A 12,358-nucleotide genomic window follows, 5' to 3' on the forward strand; every position below is an offset into this window, starting at 1 on the left:
AACAAATGTGTGGGGGTTGGTTTTGAATTGTTCTGTAACTAAAGGGCAAAAACTAAATCAAAGTAAAGAAATGAGCAGTAGATGAAATCAAATATTAAAAGGGGTGCTAAGACGGTCGGTTCACTATAGTTTCGGCGGCAGTACCCTAGGTAAGTCTGAAACAATCACGTAAGACGGGAAAATAAGAGGTCCTCTCGGTCCACTCTTAACAGGTAGCATCTTTCGATCTAGCTACGGGTCCCTAATATCACTAATGCTGACTCTCGTCCTGAAAAGTGATTTACAGTCTAAATTAACTTATCTCTCGATCTTATTAATTTAGTCATCTCAATTAAGTAGTCTGTCTCCCTCTCCTATCTTTCAATTTTATCGGGTAGGTCAATTCCTAAGTATTCAACTAGGCGCGTGCACTCGATTCGTCAAATATAGAAATTAAATTAATTAAAACGAAGTTAATCTCACGGGAGCCAGTCGATCGACCGAGGCCAGGCGGTCGGCCCGACCATGGCGCGATTTCAGCCTTCCTATTTTACGCCGCCTACACTACAGTTCCCCTACATCTTAGCACGATGGGTTTAGCTACTCATGATGTAAGTAATAACAGTATAAAATTAACTAGTAAAACAAACAAATTCATACTTAAATTAACTAAATAAATAACTAACATGAAACGATAATTCGGCTTTGGGAGATCTAAACTAGCAAGTATAACTACGGAGGAATTTTAAAGCAATAAACTAAACAAAGAACAGAAGAATACCGTAAGAAGAATTGCAGAGGAAAGAACCAAAGCTTAATGCGAAAGGTAAATTTTATTGACGAAAACTAAACTAAACTAATGAATATTGAATTGTATGTTAAGAACTCAATGATAAAAACTAGATGATAGATGCTGAGGAGGAGTTACGTTATATAGAAACTATCACGTAACCTAATCCTCATAACCTAATTACAATGGGCTTCTAACTTCTCGTCTTTTAATTCCCGTCAGATTAGCGGTTTGGTCGATCGACGAATGGGACCGGTCGACCGATCGAATCATCTTGAACGAAGAGTTCGTAAGTCGTGCTCGTCGATCGATCGAAAACACCGATCTATCGCTTCATCGTAGTTTCTCCAAAAGCTTCGTAAATTCGTCTCTCGAGCCTCGATACGCGCACCAAGTTTGCTTCCAGAGTCTTTACTCCATGTCAAATGCAATGCTAAGTACTCGTGGGCGGATTCGGCTTGATTTCCGCTGAATTCTTCATATTTCTGCAGTATTACACAAAAACACAAAAGTAGACGGAAATAGGGAAAATAGTAGCTTAAACTACACAAATGAGCTCTGAAATGCGTGTAAAATAGGGTGTAAAACAACATATTTAGGACACGCATCAAGTTTTACGGACCAAAGTTAAAACTAGATTGACCAATTAAACTACTAATTCATTATGCTTGTTTACTACTCGGTATGTAGTAGATTCCTAAAGTAGATCACAAATTCTTATTTCAGACCGTACTATCCGTCTGAAACAATAAGACGGATCAAACTAGCCCATTTTACAACAAATTGACCCGTGAACCATACAGGTAGGGATGGCAGTGGATGCATGACCCTACCCATTACCGCTGGATCGGACCCTGATAGAGCGGATTTGGATCTCATTTTTATGGATCCAATAGATATTGGCCGGACATGGATCTAGAAAAACTTTCGTGGATATGGATATGGATTTGGTCTCTAAGATCCAGACCCTACCCAGATCCATATTTTTTATTTTATTTTTGGATTTTTAGATATATAAGAATAATTAACTGTGACACCCCCATACTCCAAGTGCCTTACCAGGACCACTTAAGAAATAAGAACGTCACCATCTCGGTTTCCCGAAGCAATGATAATCAAAAGACAATAAGGAAACATACTTAAATTGTAATAAAGTTTAAAGTGATTACATGCCAACTCCAAAACTGATAAAAATGAAATACAAGGTTCTCAAAACTGTCTACTATCAAAACTATAAAAAATGTCTGACGCAGCGGAAGACTTCTAAACTGCAACGTGGTGACTCATCCCAGCTATCCCATATGCATCGTCTCATACCTGCTCAATAACTGCTCACCACCCCCGAATGGATCACCACAGTTTTTAAAACAATTAACGGGGTCAGTACTGATTACATAAAAATAAATGCCACAAAGAAACTATATCACAACAGCTCAAACCAATCTCCAGTCTCCATCTCCAATCTCCACACTAAAGTGTGTAGCCCTGCCAGAGTACCCATCGCAACAAGTACTCCACGCCGCCAGTAGGGGACCGCAGCTGTACCCACCAAATCCCCACTCATCTCCATTGAGTGATAAACCCAAGTTCATTAATGTGCACATCCCCTCTGTGGCGGGTTCCACAGAGGGCTAATTAAAGGCGTGAGGCCACTCCCGCAAGTGACTCCACTCAACCAGGGACGCGCCCCGAAGATCACAGACAGTTACACAATCAATCAACAATATACTATCAACAACACCAAAACCAATCCAACATTATAATTATTCAACAATCACAACAACAATCACCAACAACTTATACGATCAAGCAGCTAAGTCAAATCTCTCCTCAACGAATCCTCCTCCTATACATACATACATACATACATATAATCACAACCATATTCACATAAATCACCCAAAACCCCCAAATCACCCAATTAGGGTTTAACTAACTTTAACAAAACATTATAAAACTTATATAAAAAGCTTACCCTCGACACAAGGATCACAACGGCGTAAAGAATAACGCAATCCGACACTCCTAGGCTTGAGATTTGTTAATAATGCGATGACAATCAAGCAACGTAACTCCTCTTCTTCTCAATTATGTTTTAGAATAGTTAAAAGAGATTAAGAAAAGTGACGGACATCCTTTTATACTAATCCCGCATCATTAATAAAACCCATCAAACTCAGCCCGTAAAACTCACTTACTCGATCGAGTAAGTCACTTACTTGATCGAGTGACCCTTACTCGATCGAGTACCAAGTTTACTCGATCGAGTACCCTACAAGCAGTCTACTGTTTTGCGTCAAAAACTACTTACTCGGCAGAGTAAGCCCCACTCGATAGAGTACCCTTAGACACATAAAACCGTAGTATTACATTAACGTTTATAGAACTCAGGTTTTCTTATCTTTTATTCAATTCACTTATGCCAGTTTTCTTATTTCATAGTCATTAACGAATTTAAAACCTAATTTAAATATTCGAGAAACAAGAAATAACTTTTCACCGTAAAAATAATAATTTACGCGGGTAATTTGTTACTTTATCATGATAAATATCGACATATTTTATATCCATAATTCTATTAAACATTCTAATGCGTTTTATGTAATTTTAATAGTGAAAATACATTTAGAAGAAGAGAAAATTAACGAAAAAAAATTTGAAAAAGATAAGACCCATTTAAGACCCATATCCTACCCAGATCCTGTGGATCTGGATATGGGTCTGAAAATTTTGGACCCTGTAGATATGGGTCGGATATGAATCCAACATATATAATATGGATATGGATATGGATATGGATCCTATAGGACCCTACCCATTGCCATCCCTACATACAGGTGAGCTGGACAAAGCATTAAATGGGATGTCTCTATCAGCCGTTTTGCTATTATTATAATATTAACATAATACTTAAGCATTAAATGTATATCCTTACTTTCCTACCAATACAATTTGCATGCCTCATACTCAGCACATTTTCCTTCTTTTCATCATTCATTTCCATCTTTATGATCCATTTTCCTTCTTTATTATGACGATCTTATTTTTCATTTAGTTTCTTATTTACTTCTTATATACCAATACAATTTGCATGCCTCTTAATTTCTTATTTATATATTTATGCCTCTTTAATATTTACACTTTGCAACATGTTCACCAAAATTTTCAATATGCTAGCACTTCAATTGACTAATTAATCATTTCAATTTACTACTCCCTCCGTTCCGGTGGAATGTTTACACTTGCTTTTTACACTAATATCAAGGCAAGGGGCAAAAATACACAACTACCCTAGCTTTTTGCACTGTTCCTAGTGTGTTTTCTACTCAACCCTTTTCCGTGAATTTGGAGACCACTGCTTGGTCTTCCTCCTCTCTCTATCTCTGCTCTCTGCTCTATGCTTTTTCTAACAAAATCCTCTATGCAAAATCAATGAATCAATTAACCTACATAATCAAATAATTGACTTCTTAATTTACACATGTACTCCTCTTCATTTTTCAAGTCTTTCATCTACCTCAACACACCTACAGACCGAGTCAATGACTCGCACGAGTAGCTTCGACTCGTGACTCGACCCGTCCGAGTCAGCCTCGCCGCGTAGGTAGTCATGCGCGATGAGCTTCTGAAGACACGTTTAGGAAGGTACGAGGACGGTTTAGGCGGGAATCGGATTCAGGCGACGCCATTTTTGCCGGCGATAAGGTCGCCGGAGATGTGATATGGTGGATTGTTATTGGAGATTTATGATGATGTTGATGGTGATTTGATGATCATTTCGTTTTGGTGAGTTTTATTAGTAGGTGGTGTGGGCTTGGTGGTGTGTCGGGTGTTTGGGTTAACGTGGTGACGGTCCTAGGTGGTGTGGGCTTGGTAGTGTGTCGGGTGTTTGGGTTAACATGGTGATGGTTGTAGATGATGTGGGCTTGGTGGTGTGTCGGGTGGTTTGGGTCCTTTGAGATGAAAGATGAGGGTAAATTGGACATTTGGCACACCCAACTTTCCTAAAATAGAAAGTGTAAACATATCACTTGTACCCCCCGATTAGGAAAGTGTAAACATTTCACCGGAACGGAGGGAGTAATATGTTAAAGGGTTTGTAAGTTACACTCAATAAAAAATGGTCACAAGCAGTTGCAAAATGGTCACAGAAACATTTAATTTTTTAAACAGCAAAAGTAACTAAATCAGTTTACTTATATGTTACCATTTCATATAACTTAAATTCTGTAATAAAATGGTAACATATTACAGATTTTCAATACTGAATTATATAAATTATGCACAAGTGGTTACAAATTATCCAAAAATCATTGTCAATCATGCATAACCTACAAACATAGTTAATATACTGAAATGTTGACTTATTTATGCAATATGTTACCATTTGTTTCAATAATCTATATATTTGCATCAACAATGATCACATTTCATTTACAACACTAATGATCACATATTACACAAACACGACAACAAGTTATCCAAAATCATTATAAATTATGTAGAACTATTAAATAGATAGAGTAGTGTTGAAATTGCATTGGGAGTGTAAACAAATATCAATTTTTTAATCTCAAATGTCAACTCACCCTCTGCATACTATCACCTTAATCAACAAGGATCCTCTCCATTTCTTTTCTCTCCATTTCCTCTCACAAACTCATTTAATAATATTATCTTCTCTATACTCTATTAACCCTTTATTTTTATGCATAAATCGTAAATCTTTCGATGTTGACCAGATACAATCCGGACCGTTGATAGGTAATTGTCTCTCCATTTCTTTTTAGGAAATGGAGAGGATCTTGACTCCACCTTAATAGTGTCCTACCCTCTTTATGTCACATACCCTATATTTTTGTCAGTTTGTTTATATGGGTCTTGTTATACCATATCCATGCAATACAGTACCTATTCGACCCGTCTTAACCTTAAGACGGACACCCTCTGTCTTAAGCAAGACTTATTGAAAGTAGATAGGTGGAAATTTACTACTTCGTATTTTTTAAGGTACTCTCTAATACCATCATATTGAGTAATCTACTATATATAAAAGTAAAGTTTTTTGAAGAAATATAATTGGCTGGTTAATTTCAGGATATTTGCAATAGTGGTAGGGCCTACTTGAGAGAAACAAATTAATTAGGAGAACAATGGCATACATGATTGAGGAATTAGAAGTTCACAAGAACTTCCAATGCCTACATGATGTAGGAATTTGCTTACCTACTCCCCCCTTGGTCATTGGAAGTTCCCATGGAATTTAATTCCTACATGAGCAACCAAACACTTTTGCCAAATTCATCCGAATTGGATGCAGGAACTTAATTCCTATGAAATTGTAGTTCATAGGAAAATTAAGTTCCTTGATCAACCAAACGACTCCTTATTTGTCGGTTTTCAAATTCGACATTTATATATTTGCGTATGCTATAAGTTTATTGTAAAGTATATAATTTTGTAAATAATATACTTCCTCCATTCCATTGAATTCTATACATTTGCTTTGTGGGTACTATTCATAAATGAGGAGAGTTTTCGATACAACTTGTAATATATAGCATAAAAGATAGTCATGTGAAATACAATTAATACCCGTACTTTAGGAATAAATAATTATTCTAATAAACATTATTAATAGAATATGATTACTCGATAACAATATCGATAAAGATGAGTATATATAATAATAGAATAGAATTACTCGATAACGTCATAGATATCGCGAAAGACAAAGAAGAGAGAGAAACGACTAAAGAGAGATGTTTTTTTTTTACGAGAAAGGGTTTGGAAACCCACGTGTGTTTTAAAACATTTAAGCCATATATATATATATATATATATATATATATATATATATATATATATATATATATATATATATATATATATATATATATAGACAAGATCCGGTGAGTCCACCTATATATTTGAGTCCATGAGTCCATAAAACAATATCACGCACTATACAAAATAATATCACGATTTTTTTTTTTTCAATTTTTTTTTTTTCGAAATTTTTTTTTTTCAATTTTTTTTTTTTTTAATTTTTTTTTTCTATTTTTTTTAAGCTGTGATATTGTTTAGTATAACGTGTGATATTGTATTACAAAATAATATTACGATTTTTTTTTTCAATTTTTTTTTTTCGAAAAATTTTTTTTTTTTTTTTTTTTTTTTTTTTTTTAATTTTAATGTATGCTGTGATATTGTTTAGTATAACGTGTGATATTGTATTACAAAACAATATCACGATTTTTTTTTCGAATTTTTTTTTTCAAAAACTTTTTTTTTTTCATTGTGATTATATATATATATATATATATATATATATATATATATATATATATATATATATATATATATATATATATGGCATGACTCGGCCGAGCGGTGGGTACTCGACTGAGTGAGGGATACTTGGCCGATTAACCTAACAGTCGACCGAGTGTCCGTTTGGGCGTACGAAGCAGTGGCTACTGGTTGTGAACACTCGACCGAGTAAAGGGAGTACTCGACCGAGTGTTGCATACTCGACCGAGTTTGTTTTATGTGACCGAATCTTATGACCAATTATAATACGTTATGTTAAGTTTGTTACTTTGTATTTGGTAAACGCTTGGTTAAGTACCTGGGGAAGACAAGTACAATATCATAAAGGATTGCAAAGAATAAAGACTGAAAGATGATTTATTTCACATATTCTGCCTCCTATTTGTTTTGGCTGCTATTTTGTACGTGGTTAAGATATGTTAACTAAATTTTTATATATATTAGCCTCATGTGTTAGCTTTCGTATGCACTGGTTTTATGCCCATATGAGTTACGGATTAAGAGAAATAAATATTTTAGTGAGCAGTGGTCAAAATGTTCCTGCACAGTGCTAATTTCGACCAACCAATTTGTAAAATTTGCCATTTTATATGTATATACGATTTTTGAGTAATTCCAACTCTCATAATTATTAGACTCATATACGTTCCCAAATTGATAAACCTCACTTGATATGAATGTGTCATTAATTAATTATGATTTTTACAAGTTAACCTTGAAACGCGACAAATTGCTAATAACATTCTGTTTGGACCCATCGTGTTGGGAAAATCCTTATAAATTGATTATTTGTGCTTTGGACCTAATTCCAACTCTTCCACTTCCGTGACTCTCTGTATTTTCTAAAAAGTATAAAAATTCATGTATTCGTTAAATTTTTATTTATTGGCGATTCTGGAACTTACATCTTGCTTTATAGTGCTTGTGAATGTGTGTTTGATGACAAATTTCAAGTAAAGGTTACCTTATGAATTCCGAAGTCTTAGTTTCTATGTTTTGGCAATATGTTTAGGTGACATGAGATGTAGCTTAACTTGTAAGCCAATGTCGAATAAGTGATCACATTGAAAGATTGTGGGTGTCGTGTCTTATATGCCACTTATTACATGACGATGTCTGCAAATAGCATGAACATGAATGATAGCTAGTTTGATTAAGTGGATTGATTTGTTGCACATATTATAGATAGTAACAAGTGTGATTACGTGCAAGTAAATTGCGGTTACCTGAGCTTACGAGTCTGATTGAGTATGATATGTTACATGGTGGTTGATTGTATTATCAGCATGAATATGGGATATAACATGACATAGGTTGAATGAATCATTGTAGGATGAGGTAATTCGTATAATAGCCCATGAATAATGTACGATGAGTTAATGATGTTAGTAATTATCATGTAAATTGGAGTAGACAAACAAATAAGAAGCTAATATGTTGAAACGGAAGTATTAAGTGATTTATTTGTATAAGATTAGTCTACCATGTCTAGTGATATGACAATATATGGTTGACGGTGCAAATAGATGGCTTATGTGATGACGTGAACAGCTGAATGATAGTTAATTGATGGTAATATATTGGTGTTAAAGTGTGCACTTTTTTTTAAAAAAAAAAATTTTTATGATCCACATGAGTTGACATGGAACATGTTATTAATCACGATGTAAATGATGATTGTCCTAGTATGCACTGTGCTTGTAAACAAGTGTGTAGTAATGATTCGAACATGTGTGGGTACCGAGTTTGAGCATGATGTGGAATTATGGGTTATACATGTATAATTTATTCATGTCATATTTTAATTTATTTGCCAAGTAATACTAATGTGGATACAAATTTTAGCTTAATAGTGAGAACTAGCAACTTATACTATGTATGTACAGCTTAATGATAGTAATGAGCTTGAGTAATGATAAGATGTATTTTGTTGTTTACATCCCTTGTGCATTTTTTTATAATTGCGATCAAATTGGTAACTCAGTCGGGAAGCTTGATTAATAACATAATAAGTCAAGCATGTTCGGTTATGTAACTAGTAATAACATTGATAGGTAATTAAAGGTTGTGTTATTGCATATGTTTAATGTTCGAGTATATGTGCAGAAACAGTGATTTTATTTTATATTGTCGATAACATACTTAGTAAGTTGTTAGTATATATATGGCACTCGTACATGTGGTCGACAACGATTGGTGAATTATGACAGTCTCCAGGGACTTGACACTGTGTATGGTATGAGATTTTGAGATGAGGTTATTAGTTTATAAAACGTCACGTGGTGCTGGTTGTCTAGTATCCAGTTATGAGTTGAAGTTGTTTATAGTGGTTGGTCTCGTCCTTTTGGTATTAGTTGGCTAAGTGAGCTTTGGTCTGCACTAGGGCTTTACGAGTTGTTAATGAAATGTGACATGATTTGATGATTTACAATCTCCTAGGAACGAGTTAAATATGACAGATGAACACGAATATTGACCTTATGTGGTGGATTGTGGTTTGTTATGTCGTTGAAGATGTTGGTGGTGCATCACGAAACCTCGGGCCTGTTGGTATATGGGATGAATAAGAAACTTCAGGACGAAGTTTGTTTTTAGGGAGATGTAATGTGATACTATGTTTTGCTATGCGGTTATTTAGATTTCCATTCCATTAGTAATTACTACTTCAAACAATGCGGCAACATGTTTATTATATTGAATGATAGCTTCCGTATGTGGTCGAACTATAGTTGCATATGTTGTTTATATGTTTTATTTAGAATTGTATAGTTGCATATGTTTTTTATATGTTTTATTATAAATTGTATTTGTGAAGAAGGACCGTGATATCGCGTGGCTTGTGTGATTTTATATGAGTTAAGTTATGGGGACGTAACCTTCTTTTTAAGGGGGATAAAATGTGACAACCCGAATTTACTCAAGTCTATATGAGTTAGCATAGATTTTACTAGTTATGCATATGAGTTATATTATGAGTATGAGTTATATTGTGCTAATTATATGTGATGTTAGGTGTCGTTAGTTGTAGTTGGTGCGAACTTCGGGGATGAAGTTCTTTTTAAGGAGGGAAGATTGTAATACTTCGTATTTCAATTGGAGTACTCGGTCGAGTACTTGGTTGATACTCGGTCGAGTGTGTGTTACTCGGCCGAGTGCACTTGACGGTTTCTTTTATGTTTTGACCAAGGGCATTGTTTATAACGCTTAAGTCGTTTCTAATTTCATTTTAGCATCTCTAAAACCATTTCTAAACCTAGACAGAGGGAGAGGAAGAAGAGTTTTCGAGCCTTCTATTGATTGGAGATTTCTCGCCTATTTCAACCTAATTCGATTTCCCTGTTTGTAAGTCGATTTCTTTCAATTGTTTATACTGTTTTAAATTCTTCTTCTTCGAAACGTTTTAAAAGAGAGTCCTATTTATTGAAGTCTAGTTTATGCATATCAAATTTCGTAGCCTAATTTCTTATGGTTTGTTGTATGTGATTTACTTATGAACCTATCGCTGAAAAGTCCGCGAATCTGATTTGGTTGTGGAAAATTGATTGAAACCCTAGTTTATATATCGATTCAGTTTTGGGGCCTTTTCATACATCATCTTTGTAAAGTCTGTATGACAATAGGATTTGGAATTACCGAAGAATGATATTTTAAACTCGTTTTATGAATCGATACTTTTTATGCGACGGATTCTGCCAACTTTTGGAAATTAGTCTGAAAACCCTTGATAAGTTTGAAATTTGAGAAACGTTCTCTGATAATAGTTGTAGCTAAGACTCATGGGGTTCTAATCCAATTAGCCTTATATCAATTCGATTTTTTTTAGAATTAATTATGCATTTTATACCGAGTATGTCATATGCTGGAAAATCAGGAAAAGTCGTGTCTGTTCTTTAAGTTGATATTCCTATTAAGTTGTGATAAGTCTAGGTTATGTGCATGATTAATTGATTTAGTAGGTGGTAATTATACATAATTATGTTATGTAGGTGTTGAATATGTGAAGGATCATATTTGATTGCTTGTGATCGAAGTATTGCTAAAGGTAGGGTTTCCCCACTCGGCTTACTGTTCAATTGATTTAAGATTATGTGGTAATTGTTTGTACGATTGATATTGTGATTATCTGCTGTTGTTGGATTGGAGTTTGGTTTTGGTGTGATGATGGTTGTTGGTGATGTTCGCGAGGCGCGTCCTCGGCTGAGTGGAGTCACTTGCGGGAGTGGCTTCACGCCCTAGTTTCGCCCTCTGTGGAACCCGCCACAGGAGGGGATGTGCACATTAATGAACAGGGTTATCGCTCGTTAATAAGCGGGGATTTGGTGGGCAAGGCTGCGGCCCCCCACTAGCAGGGCTAACACTTTAGTGTGTAGTCAGTTACGTGATGAGATTGGGAGTTGGAGGTGGATGGTGAACAACTGTTTATCTTATCGTAGTTTGTCTTATTTTGATTATGCAGTGAACTGACCCCGTTGCTGTTTTGTAAAATCTGTGGTGATCCATTCGGGGATGGTGAGCATATTGTGATAGGTGATGATGGTATTTAGCTATGGGGACACGATGGGGAGTCATCACTTCGAGTCTAGTTTCCGCTGTCACGAGATTTACTATTTTAGCTTCAGTTGTGGAGTACTAGTGAACATTTGTTTTGGATTTGGTTTTGGAACTTGTAATCGTTAACTTAGACTATATACTTAAATAAATGTTGTGGAATGGTAACTTTGATATACTAGCCTCGGAAAACCGAGATGGTAATAGTCTCCCATGCTAGGGTGGTCCTGGTAAGGCACCTTGGTATGTGGGGGTGTTACAGTCCCCTTGCCTAAGTCTCCTCTTTCCAGCAAAATAACCCATTGAATTTCAAATGATGTTTAGAGAAAAACGAGGACTAGTAACTATAGTAACAATTCAGTCACAGAAAACCTAGGGAATGCCAAACTGAGGAAGGATAGCCTTAAGAAAATCCAGTTAATAGTATCAAATGCCTTCCTGATATCCACTTTCACCACACATTTAGGAGTTTTATATTTCCTACCATAACCCCTGACAAGTACAGTAGCCAGCATAGTGTTGTAAAAAATGGACCTATCTTCCACAAAAGCAGCTTGTTCCTTCCCAACTATAAGTGGCATAACATTCTTTAGCCTATGAGTCAGAACCTTGCTAATATATTTGTAAATTATAGTACAGCAAGAGATTGGCCTATAATCCAAGACAGGAGAGGGAGCAGTACCTTTTGGAATGAGATAAATTAAAGTA

General features: G+C 35.3%; 1 long non-coding RNA gene across 1 annotated transcript; it reads left to right on the top strand.

Moving 5' to 3' along the window:
• Nucleotides 1–10,332: 10,332 nt before the first annotated feature.
• LOC141633509 (uncharacterized) lies at nt 10,333–11,906 on the top strand. Its single transcript, XR_012538304.1, has 3 exons — nt 10,333–10,444; nt 11,089–11,144; nt 11,559–11,906. It is a non-coding gene; the product is annotated as an uncharacterized LOC141633509 (long non-coding RNA).
• The last annotated feature ends 452 nt before the right edge of the window (nt 11,907–12,358 follow it).

The sequence above is a fragment of the Silene latifolia genome, chromosome Y, assembly GCF_048544455.1.
Source record: "Silene latifolia isolate original U9 population chromosome Y, ASM4854445v1, whole genome shotgun sequence".
Lineage (NCBI taxonomy): Eukaryota > Viridiplantae > Streptophyta > Magnoliopsida > Caryophyllales > Caryophyllaceae > Silene > Silene latifolia.